Here is an 8100-nt window from a genome sequence, read left to right as displayed (position 1 = left end):
TTCAAATAAACAACTAAATCACACTGACAATATAGAACAACAATGCAATAACAGATTTCAAATAAACACAACTAAATCACACTGAAAATATAGAACAACAATACAATAATAGATTTCAAATAAACTACAACTAAATCACACTGATAATATAGAACAACAATACAATAATAGATTTCAAATAAACTACAACTAAATCACACTGAAAATATAGAACAACAATACAATAATAGATTTCAAATAAACTACAACTAAATCACACTGATAATATAGAACAACAATACAATAATAGATTTCAAATAAACTACAACTAAATCACACTGAAAATATAGAACAACAATGCAAGAATAGATTTCAAATAAACAACAACTAAATCACACTGAAAATATAGAACAACAATACAATAATAGATTTCAAATAAACTACAACTAAATCACACTGATAATATAGAACAACAATACAATAATAGATTTCAAATAAACTACAACTAAATCACACTGAAAATATAGAACAACAATGCAAGAATAGATTTCAAATAAACAACAACTAAATCACACTGAAAATATAGAACAACAATAAATAACAGATTTCAAATAAACTACAACTAAATCACACTGAAAATATAGAACAATGCAATAATAGATTTCAAATAAACAACTAAATCACACTGAAAATATAGAACAACAATACAATAATAGATTTCCAATAAACTACAACTAAATCACACTGAAAATATAGAACAACAATACAATAATAGATTTCAAATAAACTACAACTAAATCACACTGATAATATAGAACAACAATACAATAATAGATTTCAAATAAACTACAACTAAATCACACTGAAAATATAGAACAACAATGCAAGAATAGATTTCAAATAAACAACAACTAAATCACACTGAAAATATAGAACAACAATACAATAATAGATTTCAAATAAACAACTAAATCACACTGATAATATAGAATAATACAATAATAGATTTAAATAAATTACAACTAAATCACACTGATAATATAGAACAACAATACAATAATAGATTTCAAATAAACTACAACTAAATCACACTGAAAATATAGAACAACAATACAATAATAGATTTCAAATAAACAACTAAATCACACTGATAATATAGAACAACAATACAATAATAGATTTAAATAAACTACAACTAAATCACACTGATAATATAGAACAATACAATAATAGATTTCAAATAAACTACAACTAAATCACACTGAAAATATAGAACAACAATTCAAGAATAGATTTCAAATAAACAACAACTAAATCATACTGAAAATATAGAACAACAATAGAATAATAGATTTCAAATAAACTACAACTAAATCACACTGAAAATATAGAACAACAATACAATAATAGATTTCAAATAAACTACAACTAAATCACACTGAAAATATAGAACAACAATACAATAATAGATTTCAAATAAACTACAACTAAATCACACTGAAAATATTGAACAACAATACAATAATAGATTTCCAATAAACTACAACTAAATCACACTGAAAATATAGAACAACAATACAATAATAGATTTAAATAAACTACAACTAAATCACACTGATAATATAGAACAACAATACAATAATAGATTTCAAATAAACAACAAATAAATCACACAGAAAATATAGAACAACAATACAATAATAGATTTCAAATAAACAACAAATAAATCACACTGATAATACAGAACAACAATACAATAATAGATTTCAAATAAACTACAACTAAATCACACTGAAAATATAGAACAACAATGCAAGAATAGATTTCAAATAAACAACAACTAAATCACACTGAAAATATAGAACAACAATACAATAATAGATTTCAAATAAACTACAACTAAATCACACTGACAATATAGAACAACAATACAATAATAGATTTCCAATCAACTACAACTAAATCACACTGAAAATATAGAACAACAATACTATAATAGATTTCAAATAAACTACAACTAAATCACACTAAAAATATAGAACAACAATACAATAATAGATTTCAAATAAACAACAACTAAATCACACTGAAAATATAGAACAATACAATAATAGATTTCAAATAAACTACAACTAAATCACACTGAAAATATAGAACAACAATGCAATAATAGATTTCAAATAAACACAACTAAATCACACTGAAAATATAGAACAACAATACAATAATAGATTTAAATAAACAACAACTAAATCACACTGAAAATATAGAACAACAATACAATAATAGATTTCAAATAAACTACAACTAAATCACACTGAAAATATAGAACAACAATACAATAATAGATTTCAAATAAACTACAACTAAATCACACTGAAAATATAGAACAACAATATAATAATAGATTTCAAATAAACTACAACTAAATCACACTGAAAATATAGAACAATACAATAATAGATTTCAAATAAACTACAACTAAATCACACTGAAAATATAGAACAACAATGCAATAATAGATTTCAAATAAACACAACTAAATCACACTGAAAATATAGAACAACAATACAATAATAGATTTAAATAAACAACAACTAAATCACACTGAAAATATAGAACAACAATACAATAATAGATTTCAAATAAACTACAACTAAATCACACTGAAAATATAGAACAACAATACAATAATAGATTTCAAATAAACTACAACTAAATCACACTGAAAATATAGAACAACAATACAATAATAGATTTCAAATAAACCACAACTAAATCACACTGAAAATATAGAACAACAATACAATAATAGATTTCCAATATACTACAACTAAATCACACTGAAAATATAGAACAACAATACAATAATATATTGCCAATAAACTACAACTAAATCACACTGAAAATATAGAACAATACTATAATAGATTTCAAATAAACTACAACTAAATCACACTGAAAATATAGAACAACAATACAATAATAGATTTCAAATAAACTACAACTAAATCACACTGATAATATAGAACAACACAATAATAGATTTCAAATAAACTACAACTAAATCACACTGAAAATATAGAACAACAATGCAAGAATAGATTTCAAATAAACACAACTAAATCACACTGAAAATATAGAACAACAATACAATAATAGATTTCAAATAAACTACAACTAAATCACACTGATAATATAGAACAACAATACAATAATAGATTTCAAATAAACTACAACTAAATCACACTGAAAATATAGAACAACAATACAATAATAGATTTCAAATAAACTACAACTAAATCACACTGATAATATAGAACAACAATACAATAATAGATTTCAAATAAACTACAACTAAATCACACTGAAAATATAGAACAACAATGCAAGAATAGATTTCAAATAAACAACAACTAAATCACACTGAAAATATAGAACAACAATACAATAATAGATTTCAAATAAACTACAACTAAATCACACTGATAATATAGAACAACAATACAATAATAGATTTCAAATAAACTACAACTAAATCACACTGAAAATATAGAACAACAATACAATAATAGATTTCAAATAAACTACAACTAAATCACACTGATAATATAGAACAACAATACAATAATAGATTTCAAATAAACTACAACTAAATCACACTGAAAATATAGAACAACAATGCAAGAATAGATTTCAAATAAACAACAACTAAATCACACTGAAAATATAGAACAACAATACAATAATAGATTTCAAATAAACTACAACTAAATCACACTGATAATATAGAACAACAATACAATAATAGATTTCAAATAAACTACAACTAAATCACACTGAAAATATAGAACAACAATGCAAGAATAGATTTCAAATAAACAACAACTAAATCACACTGAAAATATAGAACAACAATACAATAATAGATTTCAAATAAACAACTAAATCACACTGATAATATAGAATAATACAATAATAGATTTAAATAAATTACAACTAAATCACACTGATAATATATAACAACAATACAATAATAGATTTCAAATAAACAACTAAATCACACTGATAATATAGAACAACAATACAATAATAGATTTCAAATAAACTACAACTAAATCACACTGAAAATATAGAACAACAATGCAAGAATAGATTTCAAATAAACAACAACTAAATCACACTGAAAATATAGAACAACAATGCAAGAATAGATTTCAAATAAACAACAACTAAATCACACTGAAAATATAGAACAACAATACAATAATAGATTTCAAATAAACTACAACTAAATCACACTGATAATATAGAACAACAATACAATAATAGATTTCAAATAAACTACAACTAAATCACACTGAAAATATAGAACAACAATACAATAATAGATTTCAAATAAACTACAACTAAATCACACTGATAATATAGAACAACAATACAATAATAGATTTCAAATAAACTACAACTAAATCACACTGAAAATATAGAACAACAATACAATAATAGATTTCCAATAAACTACAACTAAATCACACTGAAAATATAGAACAACAATACAATAATAGATTTAAATAAACTACAACTAAATCACACTGATAATATAGAACAACAATACAATAATGGATTTCAAATAAACAAATAAATCACACTGAAAATATAGAACAACAATACAATAATAGATTTCAAATAAACAACTAAATCACACTGATAATATAGAACAACAATACAATAATAGATTTCAAATAAACTACAACTAAATCACACTGAAAATATAGAACAATGCAAGAATAGATTTCAAATAAACAACAACTAAATCACATTGAAAATATAGAACAACAATACAATAATAGATTTCCAATCAACTACAACTAAATCACACTGAAAATATAGAACAACAATACTATAATAGATTTCAAATAAACTACAACTAAATCACACTAAAAATATAGAACAACAATACAATAATAGATTTCAAATAAACAACAACTAAATCACACTGAAAATATAGAACAATACAATAATAGATTTCAAATAAACTACAACTAAATCACACTGAAAATATAGAACAACAATGCAATAATAGATTTCAAATAAACACAACTAAATCACACTGAAAATATAGAACAACAATACAATAATAGATTTAAATAAACAACAACTAAATCACACTGAAAATATAGAACAACAATACAATAATAGATTTCAAATAAACTACAACTAAATCACACTGAAAATATAGAACAACAATACAATAATAGATTTCAAATAAACTACAACTAAATCACACTGAAAATATAGAACAATGCAATAATAGATTTCAAATAAACACAACTAAATCACACTGAAAATATAGAACAACAATACAATAATAGATTTAAATAAACAACAACTAAATCACACTGAAAATATAGAACAACAATGCAATAATAGATTTCAAATAAACACAACTAAATCACACTGAAAATATAGAACAACAATACAATAATAGATTTCAAATAAACTACAACTAAATCACACTGATAATATAGAACAACAATACAATAATAGATTTCAAATAAACTACAACTAAATCACACTGAAAATATAGAACAACAATGCAAGAATAGATTTCAAATAAACAACAACTAAATCACACTGAAAATATAGAACAACAATACAATAATAGATTTCAAATAAACAACTAAATCACACTGATAATATAGAACAACAATACAATAATAGATTTCAAATAAACTACAACTAAATCACACTGAAAATATAGAACAACAATGCAAGAATAGATTTCAAATAAACAACAACTAAATCACACTGATAATATAGAACAACAATACAATAATAGATTTCAAATAAACTACAACTAAATCACACTGAAAATATAGAACAACAATGCAATAATAGATTTCAAATAAACACAACTAAATCACACTGAAAATATAGAACAACAATACAATAATAGATTTCAAATAAACTACAACTAAATCACACTGATAATATAGAACAACAATACAATAATAGATTTCAAATAAACTACAACTAAATCACACTGAAAATATAGAACAACAATACAATAATAGATTTCAAATAAACTACAACTAAATCACACTGAAAATATAGAACAACAATACAATAATAGATTTCAAATAAACAACTAAATCACACTGATAATATAGAACAACAATACAATAATAGATTTCAAATAAACTACAACTAAATCACACTGAAAATATAGAACAACAATACAATAATAGATTTCAAATAAACTACAACTAAATCACACTGAAAATATAGAACAACAATACAATAATAGATTTCAAATAAACTACAACTAAATCACACTGAAAATATAGAACAATACAATAATAGATTTCCAATAAACTACAACTAAATCACACTGAAAATATAGAACAACAATACAATAATAGATTTAAATAAACTACAACTAAATCACACTGATAATATAGAACAACAATACAATAATAGATTTCAAATAAACAAATAAATCACACAGAAAATATAGAACAACAATACTATAATAGATTTCAAATAAACTACAACTAAATCACACTAAAAATATAGAACAACAATACAATAATAGATTTCAAATAAACAACAACTAAATCACACTGAAAATATAGAACAATACAATAATAGATTTCAAATAAACTACAACTAAATCACACTGAAAATATAGAACAACAATGCAATAATAGATTTCAAATAAACACAACTAAATCACACTGAAAATATAGAACAATACAATAATAGATTTAAATAAACAACTAAATCACACTGAAAATATAGAACAACAATACAATAATAGATTTCAAATAAACTACAACTAAATCACACTGAAAATATAGAACAACAATACAATAATAGATTTCAAATAAACTACAACTAAATCACACTGAAAATATAGAACAACAATACAATAATAGATTTCAAATAAACTACAACTAAATCACACTGAAAATATAGAACAATACAATAATAGATTTCCAATATACTACAACTAAATCACACTGAAAATATAGAACAACAATACAATAATAGATTGCCAATAAACTACAACTAAATCACACTGAAAATATAGAACAATACTATAATAGATTTCAAATAAACTACAACTAAATCACACTGAAAATATAGAACAACAATACAATAATAGATTTAAATAAACTACAACTATATCACACTGATAATATAGAACAACAATACCATAATAGATTTCAAATACACAACAAATAAATCACACTGAAAATATAGAACAACAATACAATAATAGATTTCAAATAAACTACAACTAAATTACACTGAAAATATAGAACAACAATGCAATAATAGATTTCAAATAAACACAACTAAATCACACTGAAAATATAGAACAACAATACAATAATAGATTTCAAATAAACTACAACTAAATCACACTGATAATATAGAACAACAATACAATAATAGATTTCAAATAAACTACAACTAAATCACACTGAAAATATAGAACAACAATACAATAATAGATTTCAAATAAACTACAACTAAATCACACTGATAATATAGAACAACAATACAATAATAGATTTCAAATAAACTACAACTAAATCACACTGAAAATATAGAACAACAATGCAAGAATAGATTTCAAATAAACAACAACTAAATCACACTGAAAATATAGAACAACAATACAATAATAGATTTCAAATAAACAACTAAATCACACTGATAATATAGAATAATACAATAATAGATTTAAATAAATTACAACTAAATCACACTGATAATATAGTACAACAATGCAATAATAGATTTCAAATAAACAACTAAATCACACTGATAATATAGAACAACAATACAATAGATTTAAATAAACTACAACTAAATCACACTGATAATATAGAACAATACAATAATAGATTTCAAATAAACTACAACTAAATCACACTGAAAATATAGAACAACAATTCAAGAATAGATTTCAAATAAACAACAACTAAATCACACTGAAAATATAGAACAACAATACAATAATAGATTTCAAATAAACAACTAAATCACACTGATAATATAGAACAACAATACAATATAGATTTAAATAAACTACAACTAAATCACACT

Source organism: Saccoglossus kowalevskii, chromosome 6 (assembly GCF_978046115.1).
Source record: "Saccoglossus kowalevskii chromosome 6, keSacKowa6.1, whole genome shotgun sequence".
NCBI classification, from domain to species: Eukaryota; Metazoa; Hemichordata; class Enteropneusta; family Harrimaniidae; genus Saccoglossus; species Saccoglossus kowalevskii.
The sequence above is the reverse complement of the archived record's forward strand: the minus strand, read 5'-3'. Positions refer to the sequence as shown.